Source organism: Acartia tonsa, chromosome 2, assembly GCF_053477335.1.
Source record: "Acartia tonsa isolate MP-2025a chromosome 2, ASM5347733v1, whole genome shotgun sequence".
Taxonomy (NCBI): Eukaryota; Metazoa; Arthropoda; class Copepoda; order Calanoida; family Acartiidae; genus Acartia; species Acartia tonsa.
The window spans coordinates 3,251,244-3,277,358 of record NC_137261.1 but is presented as its reverse complement, the minus strand read 5'-3'; the positions used below and the strand labels follow the sequence as shown (position 1 = coordinate 3,277,358).

At 30.9% G+C, this 26,115-nt stretch overlaps 1 protein-coding gene across 3 annotated transcripts in view; it reads right to left on the bottom strand.

The window, feature by feature from the left end:
* GckIII (Germinal centre kinase III) overlaps nt 1–26,115 on the bottom strand; it is a 274,408-nt gene that overhangs the window by 124,778 nt on the left and 123,515 nt on the right. The gene's annotated exons all lie outside the window — the stretch shown is intronic.

The window sequence follows — 26,115 nt, the reverse complement described above, 5'->3', positions numbered from 1 at the left end:
ATTGTGGGGGAAATTTTGAAAGTAAGGGGTAAAGTTAGTAAATCAACAAAGAACATCAAAAGAATATAAATATAAAGATTATATGTATAAAAAAGTTACTGCAAAAACTGTGTTTTATTCCCTCTTTGTTGCTAAATATCATCAAAATCTTAATATTCTAATTAATCAAATTAAAATATTCTGTAAAATTCTATGAAATTCAAATATTTTTATATCTTGGAAATTTTATGAAATTAGTTTGTTGGAAGTGTGATTTTGTCTCTTTAAAGTGACATAATGAAAACATTTTCATACAAGTTAGCCCTATCTAATACTTTCAACCGAAAAAATTACATCTGATGAAAATTGAAAAGATATTCAAGGCTGATATGTGAATCAAAACTTGGTATTTTCAAATATTCACCTAGGGAAAAAGTTGTACAAACGGCCAGACAAAATACTTTTTAAAGACCTCTATTTTTGAGGTCCCAAGGGCCATATCAATGATGAAAACTAACATTTCAAAATTTTTATTGATTGAAGAAGTAAAAATGCATCTAAAACGGTAAATGTTATACAAGCATATGTCTATGAGAAAATATTATGTTGGCAGTTGTATGTCATTAATACTAGCACCATTTAGCTTAGCCACATTACTGAGTACACAAAATATTTGCTGAGTTCATTAATATTTGTTTATATGGATAGTTCTATCCTAGATAATTCTCACACAATATTTAGATTGGATATAATGCATAGAGTAATTCAATACTATGCTAAATAAGGTCTATCATTGAAAGGTCTTGCGATTAAAGGTCTTTTTATATACAAATCTATAATTATGGAATGAACTATTTTAAAACTGCACAAAAGAATTAAACTAGAATTCCTTCATAGGACATCTTACTTGTTGCCTAAAGAACTCAGGTATTGAGACAGAATGAATAATGATTGCAACAAAGTGTCCTGACTTTGTAAATAGTTTTATCATGGTTGCCATGTGTCCTCACTTTGTAAATAGTTATATCATAGTTGCCATGTGTCCTGACTTTGTAAATAGTTATATCATGGTTGCCATGTGTCCTCACTTTGTAAATAGTTATATCATAGTTGCCATGTGTCCTGACTTTGTAAATAGTTATATCATGGTTGCCATGTCTCCTGACTTTGTAAATAGTTATATCATGGTTGCCATGTGTCCTGACTTTGTAAATAGTTATATCATGGTTGCCATGTGTCCTGACTTTGTAAATAGTTATATCATGGTTGCCATGTGTCCTGACTTTGTAAATAGTTATATCATGGTTGCCAAGTGTCCTGACTTTGTAAATAGTTATATCATGGTTGCCATGTGTCCTGACTTTGTAAATAGTTATATCATGGTTGCCATGTCTCCTGACTTTGTAAATAGTTATATCATGGTTGCCATGTGTCCTGACTTTGTAAATAGTTATATCATGGTTGCCATGTGTCCTGACTTTGTAAATAGTTATATCATGGTTGCCATGTGTCCTGACTTTGTAAATAGTTATATCATGGTTGCCATGTGTCCTGACTTTGTAAATAGTTTTATCATGGTTGCCATGTGCCCTGACTATGTAAATAGTTTTATCACGGTTGCCACGTGTCCTGACTTTGTAAATAGTTATATCATGGTTGCCATGTCTCCTGACTTTGTAAATAGTAATAACATGGTTGCCATGTGTCCTGACTTTGTAAATAGTTATATCATGGTTGCCATGTGTCCTGACTTTGTAAATAGTTATATAATTGTTGCCAAGTGTCCTAACTTTGTAAATAGTTAGATCATGGTTGCCAAGTGTCCTGAATTTGTAAATAGATATATCATAGTTGCCATATGTCCTGACTTTGTAAATAGTTATATCATGGTTGCCATGTGTCCTGACTTTGGAAATAGTTATATTATGGTTGCCATGTGTCCTGACTTTGTAAATAGTTATATCATGGTTGCCATGTCTCCTGACTTTGTAAATAGTTATATCATGGTTGCCATGTGCCCTGACTATGTAAATAGTTTTATCACGGTTGCCACGTGTCCTGACTTTGTAAATAGTTACATCATGGTTGCCATGTGTCCTGACATTTGTAAATAATTACATCATGGTTGCCATGTGTCCTGACTTTGTAAATAGTTATATCATGGTTGCCATGTGTCCTGACTTTGTAAATAGTTTTATCATGGTTGCCATGTGTCCTGACTTTGTAAATAGTTATATCATGGTTGCCAAGTGTCCTGACTTTGTAAATAGTTATATCATGGTTGCCATGTGTCCTGACATTTGTAAATAATTACATCATGGTTGCCATGTGTCCTGACATTTGTAAATAGTTAAATCATGGTTGCCATGTGTCCTCACTTTGTAAATAGTTAAATCATGGTTGCCATGTGTCCTCACTTTGTAAATAGTTATATCATAGTTGCCATGTGTCCTGACTTTGTAAATAGTTATATCATGGTTGCCATATCTAATAATTGAAATAAAATCTTTAAAAAATAAAAATCTATAGAAACATCAGAAAATGTATTTCGTAAAAAAAACATTTGAAAGTTTCTTAATCCTGTGAATAATTTAATAGAGAAGATTGAAAAAAGTAGAAAAACATGAAATCCAATATATATTCTGTTCAAAATTTTCAACAGTTAAGGAATGAAATGAACTTCTGATAAATTTTTCTATCAATTTTTATGTGCTTTAAAAGATCTTTGGTTTTGAAATACTAAAGGCTTTGAAATCAGGGAGAAAGGGGACATTGGACTGTATATTACACTTGATTTTTATTGATTTTTTATTTATTGGTTGCGAGTGATTCAACAAATAATTTAAATCTACACCAGGGGTAATTTTGTGTATAATAATTAAGGATGTATATCAATTTATCTCCATTGTCCTATTACCTCAGATACCTTCTCCTGGTGAAAACTTTTATGTGAGCTATGTAAGCTATATAATATGGGCTTCAAGAAGTTCAGTCATAAGCAGCCTATTTAGATAGGATCCTTAATTTCCAAAAATTGTCACTTAAGTGAAATCGCACGAATGAACAGTTGTCTATCCAATTCACGAACTGTTCTCAAATTGAAAAAAATGTAGGTAATTAACTCACTTCAAGTTAGATATTTTTAGTACTTTTAACTTTAAGCATAATTATAGTCAGAAGTTTCATTTTATTCTGATAGTTCCTAATTAAAATTTTGAATAAAATTTTTGTAAGATTTAAGGTATGAAACTAAAATAAACAAGAATAAATAGTTTTTTTAATATAATCATTTTTGAAAATTTTATCTTTGATTTAGTCTATTCCTATTCTATTCTATTCTATTTCTATTCTGCCGGCAATTTATATCAAGTTAAATCAAGATATAAAGATTTGATACTTTGTTGACTTAATTTGTTTGTAAGTTTACATACGAAATTAAAATTTCAGATGTGATACTTTATTGACAGTTAGATGTGTGACCTTACTAGTTAGAGCAAGCAAACTTTTTCTTTGGTTGTTACACTTCACGGTCTGCAAATCATTAAGAGTGTGTTCATACATTATTGCTAACAACAAATATAAATCAATTTAAATCAATTCAATGTTTGTATGTGTTCAAAACAGGTTATCAGCCGCGACTAAGTCTCAAATTACCCAGTTTGATGCTTAGAAATTTTTATTGAAAAGAAGGATTGCTATATTTGGGGGAAGCTTAGACCTTTCCCTGATTTTAAAAATTGATTTACCTGAAGCTTACAAGCGGCTGCCGAGCCCTGGTTTAAACTTCTTATCATTGTTATTCTTTTGAATATTAGCAGGAAAAAATAGAGGAGGGGTAAACCGAATTCTATCATTTGTTTATTGTAATTGTTGGGAGAATAAAAGAAATGTGAAGTATTTAATTCTTAATTTGACAGATATCTGCGTAAATGTAAAAACACTTGTAAAAGATCTTTCAAGTAAAACGACAGCGCAACATTTAGTGACTCGGTATTACACTAATTGTTGTGGAGAAAATATAAAAAAAAACCTAGCAGGATGTATTAGCATCAGCATGGCTCATGAAAAAATTCAAATGATATAAAATTAAGGAATTCAAAGAAATTATATTAGAATAAATATGATAATTCAGACCTATCACAGGGAATACTTTACATATTGAATAATACTAAATAGAAAAAACTCATTCATACATTTTTTTGTAACATTCTTCAACTACAACCCAGGTTTTTCAGCACAAAAATCTGCCACTGTGACTTACCTAAAAGATACAAAATAATATTATTAAAAATTTGTTTTATAACTTAGTCAGGTGAAAATTGTTTAATTTTTTTCGAAAAATAACCAATAGAACGAGGGAGAAAGGACGGAAAATGAACACAATCTCTTATTCTTTGGCTTACAGAAAAAATGTCTTAATTTTCCCCCCTATAATAATATTCTATAGAATGGGTAATTTTGTTACCGTAATTGAGGATGTAAGTCAACGTCCATTGTCTTGTCCCTTAATATGCCTGAGCAGCATTTGCATACATATCAAAATGAAAAATCCAACGTCTTTTTTAATTGTTTATAAAACATTAATAAAAAACAAAAAAAATTACCAACATGAAAAGCAACAAAGAAAAAAAAACTGGTAAAAATAACAAAACAAATTCTTAACTATTGAAAGAATAAAAATAAAATTGCACAACTGGAAAAGAAACAAATAATCCAAGAAAAAATACATTTCTAAAAATCATTAATTTCATAAGAATCCTAATTTTTAATTTGTATAATTTGTATGTCGATTTAGCTTAATAAACAATAACAAAGGGGGGGGGGGCGAAAGTGACACTTTTTGAAACCAAAACTAAAAGTCAACAAAGGAACTCAACTAAAAAAAGAGTTACAGGTCTGAGATTTTGCATGGCAGTTGCTTTATAGGGGTACAATATGGAACTGTCAAGAAACGGCGGCGCAACCGCCAAAAACCGCCGTTTTCTGCCGAAATTTTTTTGGCCTTTTCTTGGCGGTTTTCGGCGGTTGCACCGCCGTTTCTTCACAGTTCCATATTGTACCCCTATAAAGCAACTGCCATGCAAAATGTCAGACCTGTAACTCTTTTTTTAGTTGAGTTCCTTTGACTTTTAGTTTTGGTTTCAAAAAGTGTCACTTTCGCCCCCCCCCCCTTTACCACTTCTTAGAATTAAAATTATCAGTTGAAAAGTTTGGACACTATAAGTTTGGAACCAACCAACCAAAATGCTTTAAAGTACCCAACGTTTTTAAGCAAGCCCAATAAAATAACGCGGTTAAAAAACTTTGTGTACCAGTGTAAACTACAGCTTAATGTCCCCCCTTTTCCTGAATGTTGAATCTAAATATCCATCCCTATCTGAATTTATGTTGAAAATGTTTGTGTGAATAGCGCGACAATTTGCCAGTGTTTCATGATGTCAACTCAGAACTGCTAATTTATTACGGTAGCTACCAAAAACTTCATTTTTCTTCTAACTTACTGACTTAATAAACACCTAAGCTAACTGTTTTTAAAATGTCTAAAGCTTTCAAAACCTGGTAGGGAAGGTACATTGGGCTGTATATTACACTAGTCCCCAAAGTTTTTAATTAAAGTTTTCTTATTTATTGGCTTAACAACTTGGTTGGTTCCTTAAGTTGAGAGTCCAAACGTTACAATCACTAATTGTAATCTACAAAAGGGATTATTTTGTGTATAATCATTGGTGATGTACATCAATTTATCAGACATAGCATTATCCCTTTAGATCCCTGTTTAATGACCGTAATTTGCTATTGTGTGCTCTAAATACACATTTAGCTCATGTAATGCAGAAATGATAACACAGCCAAATTTGACTGCAAACCACTGAAATGCAGTTTCTCTATACAAAATTTTTCATGGATTAAGTTATTCCCCCCCCCCCCCCCCCAAAAAAAAAGAATAATGCTAAGCAACATTTAAATGTAAATGAAGGTGATTTTTAAAAACTAGTACACATGTGAGATATGACATAATTTTTATTGTTAAATGTTAACTTGAATAATCGCTAATAAGAGAATGTTTTATTTCATTTATATTTTTTCTTCTAAAAAAGTACTATTTCAAATAGAAATAGTTACCTATTACATTTTGCCTGAGACTGTTCCTTTTTCTCAAAAAAAAAAAGAATACCTTAAGCCCTGTCAAACTTGTATCAAAATAATATTGTTTTTTTTCACAATAGAAAAGGGTTCAGGGGAAAATTGTCCAAGAGAAACGATGGGGGGAAATAGTCCATGACAAAAATAGTTCCATTTTTGGTTTAATTTAATGCCTGATTATTATGGCAAAACAAGTGAAATAAAGCAAAACAATCATTTATTACAAAATAGAATTGAATTATTGGAAAGAATTGAAAATGGTGCAAATTAGGAAATGGGCTATTATAGAGTAGCATTGATTGTATAATTCTAGCCTACAAATCTGTAAAATTCAATAAGGTTACAAATTCTAATTTAAAAGTGGTAGGTAAGGTGTATTAATGAATTATGTCTGTCTGTCTGTTTTTTGTCCTTGCTTGGACATATTAAGATATCCTTTACAAATATGCTTCATAAAGATCCTGGGTAAGTTTTATTTCTATTTTTTTAGCATAGGCTAGAATAATCTCACAGACAAATGATAACTAAAATAGTGTTAGAAGCTATTTTCTTAAAGTTTGTCTTTAAGGCAGTGGGCTAGTGGAGTGACCTCTAATCTCCAGTAGTGAGGCTATGGGCACAGCTGCTAAACACGAATAAAAAAATAATTTGAATAAATTTAACTGCTCTATCCAAAAATACAAATACCCACAATATTCGAATACAGGAGAAAATAAAACAAGGAACACAAAGACTAGAAATTAACTCCGCATAGGAAAATTCCATAGATGAGTCATTCAAATTTGTTTTGCACAGTATTTCAGGGATATAGCAGGTGCTTTTAACCTCGTAGGGATGGAATTCTCCTTCGATTTCAAATTGATCATCTTGAGAATCAAGGGCATCATCCGCTGATAATGGGATTCGATACTCTAAACACCCAAGGATATTAGGTTCAGTAACATCCAATAGACAACCAACCCTTTGATTGCATGACCTTTCTCTGGGAGTCCTAACTATACATGGTAATGGGTTGCGTTTGTTTATGGGTCAAGGCATCCACTAGACATAGGTACCATTTTTAACGTCTCTAGTATAAAGCGGGGTACTTACAGGAAGAAGGTAAAAAGAGTGAATAAAATTGTCCTATCCCTTTAACACTGACATTTAATCGTCATTTTATAATGCACCAAAATAACGCAGTACTTACCATGCTAGGCCTAGCCATTGCCATGGTTCACAAGGATAGCCAATTAAAAAAAATGCTATTTCAAAATATTAGAATTGTCTTTAATTTAATCATTCATAACTCATTAACTTAAAAGTCTCAAAAAGTCTATATTAAAGTTTCAAATTACAACGGGGGTTGAAACAAATAATTATGGATACTGTCGAAAGTTTTGGATTATCTTTCAGTAGGAAAATAAACGCTCAACAAATAGTATTTTAACTTCCGTAGTTACAAAATTTTAGGTAATCAAAATATGAAAAAGAATATGTCTTTCTTAAAAGATTTTCAAAAAAAAACATTATACGATTTAAATATTTGTCTTTTGCCCTGTTCAGATAGACAATGATATGATGTACAAGAAGAATTAAGAGAAATTTTGACAGGATTTTCATGTTAACCAAAGGTACACTTCATATGCTGTAATACGTTTCGAAGACTTGCCAGGTTTGAGTCTAAACTAAACCAAAACTGAACGCGTTATTATTACTACTACTTTGAATAAACATTAAAGGAAAACTACATAATAATTTAGAAAAAAGACAAAAGTTTTTATACAGAATCACACTGTTGGTTTGGAATACTATCTAAAAAATGAAAGGTTAAAATTAAAAATTAGAAACGCATTGTCAGTATTTTTATTGTATATGGTCCAGTATATTTCGAGTCAGGGATACTGTGATAAATATATATGAGATAAATCATTAATATCTCACATGCATGATAAGAAAAGTTAGGCATTATTAGTTTTTGAATCCTTAATATATATCCAATGATTGACACTAATGTTATTAATTTTTCCATAAAAAGGCCGTCAAAATAATGAGTAAGATCATTTCAAGATCCCATATACCTTAGTCCCTGATTTCATGGTGAAGTATAATAAAAATTATTGTCGTAACGACCCTTGTCTGGTAATTAAAATGTAGAAAATTTTGTCATCAGTGTCATAACTTTATTAAAAACAAAACAAAAATATACGAATTCACTGGACCTTTATTGTATTCTAAAGCATTTTATTATATTAGGTCTGTCAGCCCATCAAAAAGAATAGTTTTACTTAAAATTAAGATTCTTACATATGAACAAAAAAAAAGATGTAATGTAATAATAAGAATATAAATAATGTTCTATTTTATCTATGTCTTTGTAATGGGGACAATGATAGAAATATAGTAACTGTAAAACTTAATAGTATAAGTAAGGGCAATGATAGCACCGATTAAACTTTAACTCTATTCAAAAGAATCAAAATACTTACTGATCATGGGAACGTATAAAATTAAAATACCATAAACATGTTGCTATTACTCTAAGCTATCATTATTGAACATCAACCCTTCTTATTCATTTTCTACCACAGGATGCCACCCCCTACAGCATCTAGAGAGCAAGGGCAGTAAAATAGCATAATACCATCACAAGAATTAAATTAAAAAATAAAATAGACCTAAACCATTCTTGGACTTATGTTAGACTTCCATTAAATTGGACATTCAACCAATTTGGTGGTTTGCGAGATCTTAACGGACCAAAAAATCATTTAGCAAATATGCAGAAGTGAATGCACACTTACAGTAATATGTTAGTGTGTAAATATATTATTATAACAAGTAAAAGCTATTTCCGTGATAAGGAAACCCAATCTTGGCTGCTAAATTGAATATTTGTTGTGTGTGCTGGTAAGTGCAAATGACATAATATTTCACGAATTTGACATATTTATGCCTCCTACTTTTCCGCTGATTAACATGACGTTACTTAGAAATATTAATTTGTCACGTTGATAGCAAATTAAGCAAAATATTATAATACAGGCAGAATATTGGGGCAATGTCTTTGAACATTATAGCTACAAAAATCAAGGAGAAAGGGGTAATGCCATTGGACTGCAAGTCAAACTAATTATATTAGTCCATGAAGTATTTTAAACACGTTCTCTCATTTGTATATCATCAATGATCATCCCCTACCCTGCCAAAATATATAACCTTCGCAGTCCTAGAGGCAGCTTAGATTAAATAAATCATATAATTTATAACTTATCCACTAAATTCTAGAAACATAATACTCATCTAAAAATAACATTATTTTTGTGAAAAATCTCATATCACAACTTTTAATGTAATATTCATAGTAGTAGAAAAGAATATATTTTTTGCATTTCGGAGCTTAGATATTAACTTATCTAAAAATAAGAAAAAAAAATTCTTTGGACCATAAAGTATTTAGGTATTTATATAATGCTTTATTATGACTTTAAAAAGTTTGCATTAGGACCCCTTGCTTTTTAAAGAGGAAATGTCAGATAGTTAATTTTTTCTTGTATTTAATTTCATATTTTCTGTTGGTAATTAAATGGCTACATTCATTTTTGATTTGTTGTGTTATTGCCGTACGTTGTGCTGTTTCCCATTAAAAATATTTTATTAGTTTAGCCAACATAAATATTCCTAATATTTCTATGAAAAATCCAAAAGTACGAAGCAAAGTTGAGAAGTCAAACTGTCAATAAAAAATCAAACTTTCTTTATAAATACTTTCAAAAGAAAAACAACTATTTGACTCAATCTAGCAATATTAATTGGAGGAAAAATATTTGAAATATCAATACCTAAATTATTAATATTGTTTGAAAAGAATGAAATCAAATGTACCTGGCTTAGCTTCAATTATGCTTTTTGTCGTAAAGCTATGCCCTCTAAGACTTGAGAACAGGTGTAAAACATTAAAGTCGCTCTAATTTCTAACATAAGATCTAGGAATAACATGTTCTTTACAATGGAGCTTTTTACTGGTTTCTTTCTTTTATATATAACTAGCGGCTTCGCCACTAGCCTCTAGGGGCTTTATAAATAATAAAAAAAAATTCGGGTGCTGCGAACCATACTCTCCCCCCCCCTCCATTTTTTGAGGGAGGGGAAATTTAATTTTTTTGGGGGTTAGGGGTGTCTTAACCCCCAAGAAAATAGCTTAAAACAACCACAGGACCAATAGGTAAATAACCTGAAGAGTAGAATCCGATCGGTTCAGTGGTTACCGAGATCTTAAGCTTCAGACAGACGGATGGACGGACAGACATCAATCTACTTAGTATTATAGACAAATAATTCAATTAATTTTACTTTGTTAACTTTGTTGGACTAACCATACAATTAATTTGGTAAATTCTCTGATTGGGTGCCAATTTCATAAAAGTTTCTTGCCATAATTACATTATATTGAAAGTAGACCATTCGAAATCCCCCTCCCATGTAATCTTTCTTAAATATTATATTTTTATGCGAAATCATAAGGAAATGTTTGTGTCTAGAGGTTTTAGAAATCTTTATGTTCTCAATGTCAATAATTTCAGAAAACATTCTATATTTTCTATGATAACAAGTGCATACCTTACTTAATTAATTATGCTCTTGACTATGTTTAATATTTATTAAACAAGGATGACAACATTCATATAAAGCATAAGCTAGCCTCAACAAATCAATCAGAGCGACTGAGCTTCAGAAAAAAAGTAATATAATATCTTGAAATTATTACAATCTCAGCCCAAAACCTCGGAATAAGATTTAAAATTTCCTACTGCTAGGCTATGTGCATGTCATTAGCTTTTAGAGAAAAGCCAATGCATTAAGCCTAAATCATGTGAAACTAGTTATTATATAAGTTGTATCAGAAATTAAATCAATGTTGGACAATCAAATGATGGTTTGTTTGTTGTATGCAGCGTTTCGGAGCCGTTTATAGTTTGATGCGGCTCCGCGGAGCCGTATCTGGAAATACGGCTCCGGCTCCGACTCCTACCTTAAAATTAATATATCAATTTTTGTTCATTATTGAATTTGATAATATAAAATATTTTGCTTTTATTTGATTAAAGCTATATAAAAGTAGAAGGACGTGTGTCTATTTGTTAAGTAATAATAGTTTTTCAGTTTATTATATGAATATAGACCGCTTCCAAATTATAATATTACTTTAAAAAATCATTTTTAGCTAATCTGGAGCCGGAGCCGTTTTTAACGAAAAATACGGCTCCGGCTCCACCAAAAATATTGCTGCTCCCGGCTCCGGCTCCAAAACGCTGTGTATTTGAATAAATATTAAATATCCTACTTTTAAGTAACTTTTAGAACTTGCAACCTTTTTATGCTAATTTGTGTGGTATTGTGTTGCTCTACTTTTGAATATTATTATCCTTGTTCTATACTTATTTGTGAGATACTACATTATCCTACTTTTGGATTGATTATCCTTGTTTTATGCTAATTTGTGTGTGTATTTGCTAATGAATGTATTCATTAATATTTACTTTGTGGATAACCTAATTCTTTTTATGCATTCAAGCCAATAGACTTAGGTAGGGACAGAAATTCGGTAATTTTAATCATGTTATGTTTGTGTAAATTTCCAGTTTACATAATTTTTGTCTTTTACATAAAGTATAAGAATGATATACAACCATATGAAAGCAAGGAAGAAAGCTATAATAAGGTATTTTTAAGTTTTGAAGTCATGGTTTAGGGCTATTTTTATCTTCATTATCTGTAAAAAATAGAATTAAATGGTACAGGGTTTAATTAGGTCAGAATCAGATAAGCCCAATAATTTAGGAAATTTAGGCAAAATAAAAGCATGCATGCAACTAAAATAATAATGGTAGAGTCCTTTGATTCAATTATAAACCAAAAGTTAATCCCCCCCCCCCCCCCCAAATATAATAAATTTTATCTCAAAAGGATAATTATAATCTTTAAGTCAAGGTCTCGCTAGCCTTCAAGTTCTTTACAAAAAGAGTAAATTTAGGGGGGTTCGGTATGTTGTAGATGTTTTACTGGCAATTGAAAGGAATAAAAGACTAATAATATGTTAAGAAAAATGAAAATTTAGGTAAATTCATGAACATGGTTTAAGGTTCAGACAAAAATACTTTGGTGAGTTCTTAATCAATCAAACACTCCCCCCCCCCCTTTGGACCCACTCACAACAATGGGTATACCTATGTAGAAAATATTTAAAACCCAAGCTTGATTATATCACATTCAAATGCAAAAACATTTGTACATTAATAAGGATTAGTACTTTCATCTTTGAGTAAATGATATATTACAAAGTATACAGGTCTAATTAGTCACAACATATGTATAATGTAATTTGTAAATGATGCATATGTATGAAGGATAGTCATTTAGGGTTCTTTTTATTTTCAGGAAGAGTTTTTCTTATATTTACTCATTGAAAAGCGCCAAATAAAGAAGTGACCAGCTGATTTCCAACAAGTAGCAAGATCTTACGGTACAGACAAAAAAAAATTCTACTTAAGGCAATACATTTCAATAAAAACAACTGTCCATGTCCATGAATCTATTTCTAATCAAAAATCTGTGAAAATGTTTCCTCTGAAAATAGATAGAATGTGTTGTTTATATTTTCTCCTCTTATGATCTAATCTTGGCTGATATTGAAGAAAATTCTTTTCTAGATTATTTAATTTCCTTGCTTCCAACTAAGATCAAAATTCCCCACACCCCTCTATTCAAATGTGGGATAAAGGAATAGTCCGGAAGGGATAGTTCAGAAAAGTTTACTAATATCAGCACCCCCCAAGTATATTTGCTACCCACTAAAATGTTATATGTTTTTAAAAAGGCATGGAATAAACAAGGATGGCATCATTCATAAAAGCAAAGCTCTGAAACGGTAAGACAAGCGGACAGTGTCAGAACTGAATAATCACAATATAAATCAATAAAAGTTGAAGATTGTAAGTAAATTTGTTGAAAAACTGCTTATATATATAGTATAGACATACTTACATTTTTAGGACTTGATTATACAGTTATTTCGCTTATAATATAGTATTTTTTGAGGAATTAGTATTCCAAAAATCAGAACAAACGGATAATTTTATCACATAAAATTTAGTTGTTGAATAGGTTAACAATCAACATGTTAAAAATGGACGTACGGACATTCTAGTAACAATTATAAAGTTGCTACAATTTCTAAATTTACCTAAATACTACAGAAATCATCATGCAAACTTTGAAAACGATAAGACAATTTTAACCTGTTTAAATTAACGAAAAGAGCTAACTGTCTGTGACGTACCGACGGACGGACCGACCCTAATTATAAGAAAAGCTTCGCTTTTAAAAATACATTTTCTACCATCGATTTATTTATCATATTTCCACCATATCCTAGCGGCCACACACACACACACACACAGTGCCCCGTCAATTTCTTATTAAAAGAAAAGTATAGCGCAAGAAATCCTAATCATTTCCCTCAAAATATTTAATCAAACTTCTGGGCAGAATTATCATTTTCATTCATGTTTCTTTTTGTATTAAGAAGTAATTAAATTTTTGTCTCTAGGTATTCAGTACGCCAAATATAAATGAAAATATCAGGTTTAGGACATTTTATTGCCAGACTATTAATGCAATAATCGCGTAATAATCTAGTCAGCTCATGTTAGATATTAAGATAGAAAAATATATCCTGAAGTTTTTTTTGTGCAGTCTTTTTTTCTATAATTTAAATATCAAACATTATAAACGGCAACACAACAATTTTTCACCCCAATGCTATTGACCCTCTTTCAATTTTGGATCTATCTTTTTTCTTATCAAAATAAACCAGTGATGAAGAGCCTTCCAATATAGTAATCTATTTTTATATTTACATATGAAACAAGGATGATTATTCCATATGTAGTGTAGGCATGCAGTTTTATGTAAAAAAACAAAGGACTGTAATACAGGAGTAATATATATTAGACATATATAATAGAGAAATTTTTGTTTTGTTTTTGTATTCTAAATGTGGGTGCAGGTGGGTTTGAGAAACAAATTTAGGAAATCAGACTAACATATGGTAGTGCGAATGGGGCGCTTGTCCAATATTATGGTATGGAGATCGCTCTTCTATGAGTACTACTAAAAATCCTACTTTTACTGCAATACACATAGACATTCTCATCGTCGGTTCGTCAATTTAGAATGCTTATCCCTCTATTCCCACAAGTATAATACGAATTTGGTTGAGCCCGTGGTAGCTCAACAAAGACCCACGCGAGGTATTTTATTGCTTTAAACTAAGAATAAATGGTTGGTTATGGTATTCGATCTATATCATATAAGTATATTAAGCACTCAAGAAGGAAGATGGTTTTATAAAGTGTATTTACATTACAAGTGAATAAGTTAAGTATGAAAATATTTACAGGATAAGTGATAATAATCATAAGTAGTGTAGGACAGAAAAGTGCCCCAAGTCCTAAGCATTGAATTGTGCTAAGTGTTAGGTTTCTAATATAAAGCCTAAGCTCAATTCATGCTAAGTACTGAGGGTCCTAAATTTAAACTACAATGCATGCCAAACAACTAAGTCATTACCTTTAAAGCCAGAAGAACTTGATGGTTAGAGAGTCAATAAATAACTGAGATATTTTAAGAAGTGCAAGCTATAACATCAACTATTAATAAGGATCTAAGCCCTTGTCTGTTTAATAAAGTGTTTGTATGTTAAACTTGTGACGTAAATCAAACTATGGTTGTAGGCATACATACTAGAACTAAGTGGTTACATGGTTACTTTAACAATAAACATAATGTTTTAATAAGCATATAACAATAATCAATCACATACAGTTTACCATGATTAGGCTAGCATTACCCATATATGGTATTATATTGGTAAAGATAAGCTAATAAATACTTAAAAGCATATAAAAAGTGCCTTAGGGCTAGCTAGAGTAATTGTATCTCGTGCCTGAGTTGCGCTCGATAATTGCCATGGCACGTCAATCAAATATTCAGATTCTACTTTTATATGGTGTAAAATTTATAGTAAACATAGGTAAGTGGACTAGATGCGAAGCATTTCTGTAAAAGTCTCATTCGTACATTTAAAGAATTTTGAAATTTGGGGATCGCATCTCCACATACGATCATATGGAATTATAGCAAAGTTATAATAAATAATAAGCAGCTCCACACCACTGCTTTCTAACTAGATCAAATCTTGTTGTACATCAAGTTTTTTCTTCTTCTAAAGTTCGGAATGTAATCACAAATTCAATTAAAGTTACACCAGGTTTTCAAATAGATGGTCTATCACTGCCGCATTAGGAACTCTTAAATGTCAAAAGCCATTATAACTAACTGCAATTTTTTTTTATCATAGACACTTTCATTTTGAAATATTTTTTCTCCTCTTGTGCTTTTGTCATATACTAGCGGCTATGCCCCTAGAGGCCTCTAGTAGCCTTTTGAATGTTTTTTTATTTAAAATATCTAATTAGAGAAATAATTGGTTTATGTTACGTTCAAGTCTCTTTTTCGGGAGGGGTAATTTTTTTCTAGGGGCAATTTCTCTTGGGAGGGTGGTGGTAACCTCCCCCAAAATAGTTATAAACCTTCCCGGAACCTATGAGAAGCTACCCGATCGGTTCAGCGGTTAGCGAGATCCTTCGGTACAAACACACAGACATCCTGTTACTTTAGTATAAGGATAAGTTTTACTGATGTTATAATAACAGAATTTTTATTTGCAGATGTAACGTTAATTCGAATGTTATTGTGATATCATTTATAAATAAACTAAATATAAAACAAGAAAAGAATAAAAATTCAGAAATCCAATATAAAGCTGAAAATCCATCTATATGTCCATCTGTCTTAAAATGTTAATTTCATCTTAGGATTTTAATTTTAGCAGGAAATGGGTAACACTAACATTATATAATTCAAATAAATTTAAAAATATGTAAATATATCCTTATTCGTGTTTATTTGTTTAAAGGGGGGGGGCGAAAGTGACACTTTTTGAAACCAAAACTAAGAGTCAACAAAGGAACTCAACTAAAAAAAGGGTTACAGGTCTGAGATTTTGCATGGCAGTTGCTTTATAGGGGTACAATATGGAACTGTGAAGAAACGGCGGCGCAACCGCCGAAAACTGCCGTTTCCCGCCGTAATTTTTGTAGCCTTTTCTCGGCGGTTTTCGGCGGTTGCGCCGCCGTTTCTTCACAGTTCCATATTGTACCCCTATAAAGCAACTGCCATGCAAAATGTCAGACCTGTAACTCTTTTTTTAGTTGAGTTCCTTTGACTTTTAGTTTTGGTTTCAAAAAGTGTCACTTTCGCCCCCCCCCTTTTAACTTTTTTTCTTCAATGTAATGTTAAACTTCAAATATCTTTTTTATATTATAAAACAGAAATTGCATTCTTTATTAATAACTTTAATAAGAATTTTAATGTAAAATAACTTTGGATTGAACTATTCAGTATAAAATTACTATAGCTAAAGCTTTAAACTAAACCGAAAGATGTTAGTGGCGCAGTATTACAACAAAAATGTTCATATTTGGTCATTATTGGATCAAGAATAGGCAAAAATGTCCTAATGAAAACGATTTTAATCAATATTAGTATTGCTTCTGCCTTATTCTAATTTGTTTTAAGAATAGTTATTACCTTCATGTAAGTATATGATTTAATAGATCATTTTTTCGTGATTATATTTTGAAACATGAAATATTGATGTAGGACAATATTTTGTTCAGAAAGGTACAAAGAGAGACAGATATTTTCGATATTAGTTGGTTTCAATCATGTAACGTCAGTGTGTATTGTCAACTTTTAATGCACTTAATATTAAAACAACTAATATGATATAATATTTACTGGGAGGGAAGGGACATTATGCTTCAATTCCAATGGAACCCAAAGTTTTATAAACACAGATTTAATCTTTTCAACTAATAAGTTTACATAAGAGATCATTTTGTTTATTATCTTTGTGGGTATATAGAATCGTCGGTTGTCTTATCTCTTAAGATCCCTAAATAGAGGTCGGTAGAAACTGAAGGCAAAATAATTCTTCTAGATAAAACATCCCCCTCCCCTGAATATTAACTATTGGTATTTCTAAATATCTGTCTGTACCTTGGATTCTGATGGACTATCAAATTGGGGTTCATTAAACTCTTTTAATCAAATTCCTATCCATACAAAAAGACCAATAAGCCACCCAGCTTACTTCGTAAAAATCTTAACATTGCAAGGTAAAACAATCCTTATACTAAAGTAACAGGATGTTTGTCTGTTTGTGTATCTGTACCGAAGGATCTCGCTAACCGCTTAACCGATCGGGTTCTCCTTAACAGTGTAGTGCTTCATAGGTCCCGGGAAGGTTTATAACTATTTTCTTGGAGGGTGGGACATCCCCAACCCCCCAAAAAAATGAAAAATCCCCATCCCATTTTTTATTTTTAACTAAAATTAAAAATGTGGGGAAGAGGAGACCCCCCCCAAAAAAAATAATTTTTTTTTTACTTTTTCTTTTAAAATCTAAATTAAGAAATTGGGTTATTAAATTCGACTCTCTCCTCAAGTGCCCCTAGAGGCCTCTAGGGGCGTATCCGCTAGTAGAATATAATTTCACAAATTAGCAGGGAGAGGTCAATAGTAAATAGCAATAGTGCTTTTTCCCAAATATTAATTGTGCTATAGCTCTGTTTTTCATAAATCACAATGAATAGATATTTCACCACTACAGGAAAACTATTTTGCCAAAACTTATCTGACAGTCAAAATCGATTTAATTTTACCAATCCTATATCTATTATACCTATTTAAGACTCCGTTTTATACACTCCCTAAATTTTGTAAATCTGAAAAGAGGTTGTTTTTATGCTGAAAAATTAATGTCTAGTAATACTTTTAATCTATGATATTTCTGTATTAGCTTTAGATTCATTTTAAAATCCTATTGAGTTGAGTTTTAGCCAAATTTTAAATTAAATACATGAAATTTCCCCATGGATGGATAGGACAATCAGGGATAAAAAATTTGCTCAAATTTTAAAGCTACCATTTATTGATTTTCACACTCTTAAAAAGTGAAGAGTCAAGGGGGGGGGGGAGTTCTGACACATTTGCGTAAACAGTGAGTATAGGCTTTATCTTTGGACTGAGAAGATAGGTTATTAGGGATAAAATCATTCTTATATGATGAATTTCCCCCAGATTTAAGATTTTTTGGATAGGCCTCCAGGTTCCGGAGCTCCAGGCCTCCAGGTGGTCTCTGTACAGGTAAAAATTAAAAATAAGATTTTTTTTGAAGAGATTTACTTATAAAACAAAATATGCTTCTTTTTGATTGTTATTCACATATTTGAAGAAAAAACATACATATTTTGTCTCATAAGCTGACATCTGACTCTTTAAAAAAAAATTTTTTTTTCATTTTTACCTGTACAGAGACCACCTGGAGGCCTGGAGCTCCGGAACCTGGAGGCCTATCCAAAAAATCTTAAATCTGGGGGAAATTCATCTGTCCTCTCAGTCCAAAGATAAAGCCTATACTCAAGGTTTACGCAAATGTGTCAGAACTTCCCCCCCCCCTTAATTTATTTTTCCTTAGACTTATCCCTCTATCTCTGCACTATATTCCATCAATAAGTACATTTGAGTATCTTCAACTATATTTGAATTAAGTAATGATGTTAAATATAATTTCATTTAAAAATTAATAAAGAACCCGGTAAAGAAAAATTAAATTCTTTGGGCCATTAAAAATTGATCATTATCAATATAAAACGTAACCTAAATCTTTGTTGCAGTATTTTATATTATACTTTAATTGCAACTGGTAACGAAAATAGCCTAAAATCATAATATAATGTATATAAGAGTTCCCTAAAAAGCATGAACCTTTAGGACCAGGCATTTCGGAGATATTTAGCTTCAACAAAAAAAACTTACTACTTTATGTCAAAGGAATAAAAATATAATATTTTCGATTTACTTGAAAATAATTAAATTAGGTATATTTAAATATACATATTACATACATCTACTCTACATGAAGAAGATTTTAGGAACATAATCATATTTCAATTATTCATTAAACAAGATAGATGGGAAATGGACTAATATTAGAAATGTTAGGAATGAACTGAATTAAAAATGAAAATCGGCAAAACTTGTCTGGCTCAAATAAACTTGAATATCCAGGTTGATATTCAACTGCTATTGAGTATTGTGTGCAGAGTGTTTGACAGCAATAGGTATTTGAGCCATAATTTTTTGAAACTATTATATACCTTTTATGATACAAAACTCCTCAAGTCAATGCAAAAAAATAATATGCTGATTACTAATTTATGTTAATGGTAAGTGGGTTGAATTAAGCAATACTTTTTCCATTAAAAAAAACACTGTATTTTTTGGAAAATTTGAACCTTTCTTTGGGTTGAGAGAGAGAAGGGAATATTTGAATAAGTTTCCATTAGAATGTTGTCTTAATCAATTTTCATAATTCATATTTTCATCATCTACCCCCGCGTCTCTCATATCATTGCATTGGATAAAATAGGGGAATTTGACAGCATTCCTAATTTCGTCAGTGGACAAAGTGTACCACATAACCCATTATTTAGTATTTTATAATGGTTCTGCAAAGGTAAGTAAGATGTGAGCTAGGATAAGTACAAGAAACGACCTGCAGATTTAATAAATAAGACAGAAGACCACAAATTGATGTAGTATAATTATAAAACATATGCCCCCTTACTCCCTGGAAATCTTATACAAATGATAGACACACCTTAGAACAAGGAATAGGGGTTTCTGCCCCCATATTTCAAGAATGTGTAAAATGGCCGGAATCTTGATATATTAATATTTTCATATTTTCGTTTTTCACCCTAAAATCTGTCAATATTTGATGTGGCTCAAATATTCGTTATTTTTTTTTATTAAAAAGACTAATTTTATACTAATTAACTGATATGGAACTGTTATTTAATTGAAAAACTGTTTTCTTTATAGTAAAAAAAATTATTAGCTACAAATGTACTTCTTTATAAGCCGTATCAACTGGGATCTAATGGATAAGACGCTCGACGAGAATTTGAGGTACGCTGCATGGCAATTAACAAATTTATTTTAGAAATAATAGTTGAAACCAACCAATCAAATTTCTATAAAAGTAGCCAAAAGTTTTGAGCCAACGAATGATGTGATTGTAAAACAATAGGTACCAATGTAATTTACAGTCCGTGTTCCCTCTCTCCCTGCATATTATTGTCCATTTATGCAATGAGATTTCACAATCTTCAAATATTCAGTAAAAGTTATTTCTCGCATCGTATTATAAACGGCTTTCCGCGGATATAGAATGTACAATAATTGTACATTCCTATATTCGTAGAAAAATGGGTATAATACGATGCTAGACATAGTTTTTTCGTATTAATGAGAACCGGTTCCTATCCACCGGATTCGATTGAATACGAGAAAAAATCTTATGGTAAGAAGAAAGGAGGGAAGGGGGAGATTAACTTTAAAGTCCGTTAATCTATCCATGGCCCTGTAAAGAATGAGTGAAGAATTCATCAAATTTGGATATTGGATTTCTTGTAAACTTGAATACAAAACTTTTAAACTTTGGAAGAACAAGAATAATAGCTTCTATTTGGGCGAAGCACAGATCTGAATTGAAACATAAAATATCAAATTAGTTTTTTATCCTTTTTAGCCGATGATCTACGTTCTAGATGTACCTACATTAATTTGAAAAACCCTAATTTATTTCCAAGATCGATATTGTTTAAATGTAATATCAGCATTCTATTATGTACGTATTTGCATATTTTCACTTACCATCAGTGATTGACATATTTAAAGATATACCAGGATTATAGAAAATGTTTGCTTTAAAAAGTCGAAAGATTTTCTGTATGAAAGATGTGAAAGAAAATACATTTTATCGATAATGCCAAAATCAATTTTCTCATGTCCATAAGATTTTATAGATTTTCCAAGGAAAATCTTCAATTGGATTTTTTATTTGATTTCATATATACAATAAAAGTCAAATTGAGGCAAGTCAGCTTTTTTATAGGGGCGATGGCACTGGTCGCCGGAAGGGAAAAGCAGTTTTTTGAAACAGGCTCTCTGAGATTATTACAGATTCTGATATATACATATATAGACTAATGAAAAATGCAAAAAACGAAATCAAAAGCGTTCCTTCTTGGGAGAAAATGCGGGAAAAAGATTTTAGCTATTTTTAACCTAAAATTCACATCGGCAAGCCTGTAAAAAAAATATACACACATTTTAAACATGTCATTGCTCAGCACCTAGAAGTGGTAGACAAATACTACACATACCATTGGAAAGCTCATAACCTCTAGTTTTAATATTAATATATAAAGTTTTTGTACTAGTTTTAGTTTTTGAGCTATCTTCTGAAGTATACACAAGTTTTAAAAATGCAGTTTTTTCTTGAATTTTAAGTTTGATACTTGTTACACAAACCTTTTTCAAATCATATTACTTAGCACCTAGGAGTTAAAATTATTATTAGTTATATAATTATTTTATACAGGTAAAATTGTAGGTATATTTTGGGTACCTTCAATTTTAGCTTAATTAAAAACACTAACATTTAAGGTCTGAGCATGTTTTTTGAGATATCAAGCCAATTTTTAATGTTAACCTTTTTTTACATAATTAAGCTAAGTAGTCACTAAATATTTCATTTTGTCACTTTCCTTCATGGGGGTTAGTGGGATATAACACCCCCAAAACACTAAAATTTAAGGCTTGAGCTTATTTTTAGAGATATCAAGATGATTTTTTTAATTAAAAATTTATTCTCATAATTGAGGTAAGTAGCCACTAAAGATTTCATTTTGGCACTTTCTTTCTTGGGCTAGTGGGGTAAAACAACCCCTTAAACATTAAAATTATATCTAAGTATTATATTTTGCCCTGGCTGTTTGGACTTTTTGTTATAGTTATCAAATGATTCTTTTTTAATATTTTCTTATATGATTGGATCAACCTTTAAAGCTTTAAAAATTGAATTTTGACACTTTTCTTTTGGGGTTAAAAAAAGCCCCTAAAACACTAAAATTGTAGGTAAGTAATGAGATTATTTTTAAAGATATCAAGCTAATTAATTTTTTAATGTAAACAATAAACATATTTCACATAATTGAACTAAGTAGGCGACACTATCCATCAAATTCTCATTTGAAATATAAAAGCATTAAAAGACAGAAATGAATCATTTTTATAGTATGTACCAACTAAACAATATTTAATGAAGTCTCCATAGTTTTTATTATTTTAAGGCAACGAATGAGAAAAGGTGATTATAAAAAAAACATGTTACGATCCTCTATCCCCTAGGTACCTAACAATTTGAAATGTGTAAAATTGCTGATGTTATATTTGAATTTTTTAGGTATATCTTTAATAGGTAGACCTACAATCAATTTATTATCAACACTCTTTTAGATCTTACCTAAAATAGAAATAAAAACATAAGTGAAACAGGCAAAAAGAACGAAAATAAAAACTATATTTACAATACAATAAAATCAAATAAATGCAAAGCAAACACAAGTGTGCAATAACCACCGCAAAATCTGTCACACTCAAAATCAATACAAGAAAATTTATCATATAATTTGTAAAATTAAGCCATAAGACCTTTTTATTAGTTAATGGCGGGCAGAAAGATATGTAGATTAGTTTAAAGTGGCCCAGTCAGCTATCTTCTAACTCTAAAATTTAATCTTGTTAGCTATTGTGATTTTTGAGTTTGTGATTGGACCCCACGGGTATACAATACATAAGGATATCCAAATATGCAACAAAGTCCTGATTTTGAATAATGTAAGGCAATCTTTATTTACCACAAAAAATATGTGGAAATTTCCTTTTAGAAATATTTAAACTTGGACCCCCCCCCCCCAATAAAAAAAATTATTTATGTCAAAATTGGGTTAGAGATATTTGAACCTCTCGCCTTTTTTTCCGTGGACAAGTGAAATTTGTTTAATTGTTAAATATAAGAAGATTTGAGTCAGTCAGTTGAACAAAAGATAACTTGACTGCTATGTCAGTCGCATGACGCTGATTTTTAATTAAAGTTGTGGAAATGCAATGGTCCAGGAAAAGCACTGCTTAAGCTCTACAAATTTCCAGACAAAAGTTTTGCAAACAAATGGTTAACTTAGTGTAGTTAATCTTCTTCAAACATGATCCATAGAGAGCACATTTGGAGTGGGGAAAGGTATGTATTCTGAGGGACACAAAAAGGAAAATCCTCCAAAAAAATTGTAGTCCCGCTTGGGCCTAGTGTGACATGTTATGCATAAATATATGCACATAAATAAAACATCCCTCTTCAAAGTAATAAAGATAGGACAATGGAGGTAAATATTTTTAAAAAATAAACTTAAATATACCATCTATTATCTTAATATTAACATCGAATGTTCTTATTTTTAATCTAATTCATTGTAAAGATTTACGTTGCAGCTTATCTAATGAACATAATTGTACTAATCAATTCTTTGGATTCTTTCCTACCCATATTAAAAATACCTCGCTATGAATGAGACCAAGATACAACCATACTTAAAGATTAAGCTGCAGGTTTATAAGGTACATCATTTAGTCAACGACAAATAGATAAGTGGTGTGTCTTTATATCCGCATTATGCATATTATTACATCCTATACAGTTAAATATTCGCTAAAAGACAATAACATATAGATAGACTAAAAGGCGATTGGAGTTTGTGCTCATGTGACAAATTAATAATCTAATATATGTGTGGAAGTAAATGCACCCCTATAAGTTTGAGGCTGCATCTTATTATGTATAATATTCGTGATACTATATTATTAAGAACGACCAGGTTAAATATGTAGATTTGTATAGTATATTGTATGAAAAATAAATTGTTTTTCCCCAATTGCTTTTTGACTATTCGTCTGCATCTCAAAGATCGTTAGTAGACTAAGACAAACAAACACGATTGTTAATACTACTAGTGTTAATACTATTAGTGTAAAAAAAGTTTTATGTAAATTTTTTTATTACCATTTGCTTTATTCCTAAGGTACATAAAATATAACTGTACAAAACCCATTAATTGCTCTGGTAGTCTATAATCAATATCAATGTTGGATGAAGTTACCCCTAAGGTATGCAAATTGATGGTCGAAAATTCTCCATTACATTAATCATACATGAGAAGTAACATAGAAATAATAAAATCACTTACTAAAGAAAATTATAAAATTGACGAGTAAAAAAACAACAAAAAAATGGCATGAAGCTTTTTGATAAAAACCTTTCAAACTCAAAGGATATGCTGTACAAATCACGAAAAGAAGTATTTGAAAATATTCCGATGAAAACTAATAATGGTAAATATATGTATTTATCACTCATAATATCATCGTTATAGAGATGTGGTTAGGTATTGGTGTCAAGGCTTCCTGTAGGGATAGAGGTTAATGAATATATGCATAATGTTTTATAAAAGCGACATAAATTTAAAATTGTAAGAAATATTTACAAAAGTTGAAATTTCTCTTTTAAAGGTGAAAATTAATTCTATTGTTTTCATAATATATAGCATATAAAGCAAGAAAAACAAAAAAGAATAAGTTAAAATAAAAAAGCTCCTCCCAAGGATTAAATTAACACATGTATGTACAAAGTTTGGGAAACAAGGATAATCTTAATCACAAGTTACACAACAACAAGCTATAGACAAAGTAGAGTGTGCTTTAAAATAGTTATTTTTTAGAAATTCAAAGGTTTAATTATTTTAACCAATGGGACGAGTAATGACAAAGCTTGTTTAATTTAGAATAGCACCATACTGTGTTAGTAGGTGATCCTTATGACGACGTAAGAAATGCCCATTTAAAACAGAAGCTACGCTATTTACAACCTACGAGAAAAAAAAGCATAAAAAATCCAAAATACACGTATCTAATCCACAACTCTACATCCGCTTTTGGTTCAGTTCTTAATAAATATTATTTAATGTTTTTTCCTTTAGTAATAGTTATTTTAGAGGTATACGTTAGATAGGTAGGTATACCTACAATTTAAGTAAGGGAGGGGGCGGGAGTGATACTTTTCCAAAACCAAAACTAAAAGTCAAAGGAACTCAACTAAATAAAGAGTTACTGGTCTGAGATTTGGAATGGCAGTTGCTTTAGATAGGTACAATATGGAACTTTAAAGAATTTGCGGCGAAACCGACGCTCCCGCCGAAAACCGTCGAAAAAAAAAATTAGGCGGGAAAGGCGATTTTCGGAGGGAGCGGCGGTTCCGCCGCGGTTTCTTTACAGTTCCATATCATGACTCTTTAAAGCAACTGTCATGCCGAATCTCAGAGCTGTAACTCTTTATTTATTTCAGTTTGTTTGACTTTTAGTTTTGGTTTCAAAAAGTGTCACTTCCGCCTCCCCCTTTAAATCCTTATTTTTCTTTAAAAAGAAATAAAGAAACAGATACCGAATCAAATATTTATTTAAAACCTGACCATGCACGTAAAAGGGCAGCCAGGCCTTAGCTCATATGCCTACTCTTACTCCAAGCAATGAAGAGCGTAACACACGACGTAAACACACGTACACACACACACACTCACAACCTGTATTAATCAGCTGATCGTGCCGTGCTAAAAAATCTTCCAAGAACTTTCACTATGGTGGAGAGATTTTGTGATTTTTTAAAACAAATTCTATCCTTACAGGATTTATAAAAAGGTTTCGTGATTTTAACAACAAAAGGAATATCTAGATAAAATTAACTAAAATCCTTAAAATCCAAGAAAATATTCAAACTCCTAGTGAAATGAACTTTTAAATTATGATTAAATTCGTGGTAGTTTTAGACGAGAAAATTCATGTGAAAACTACGTGATTTCAATCTCGATACAA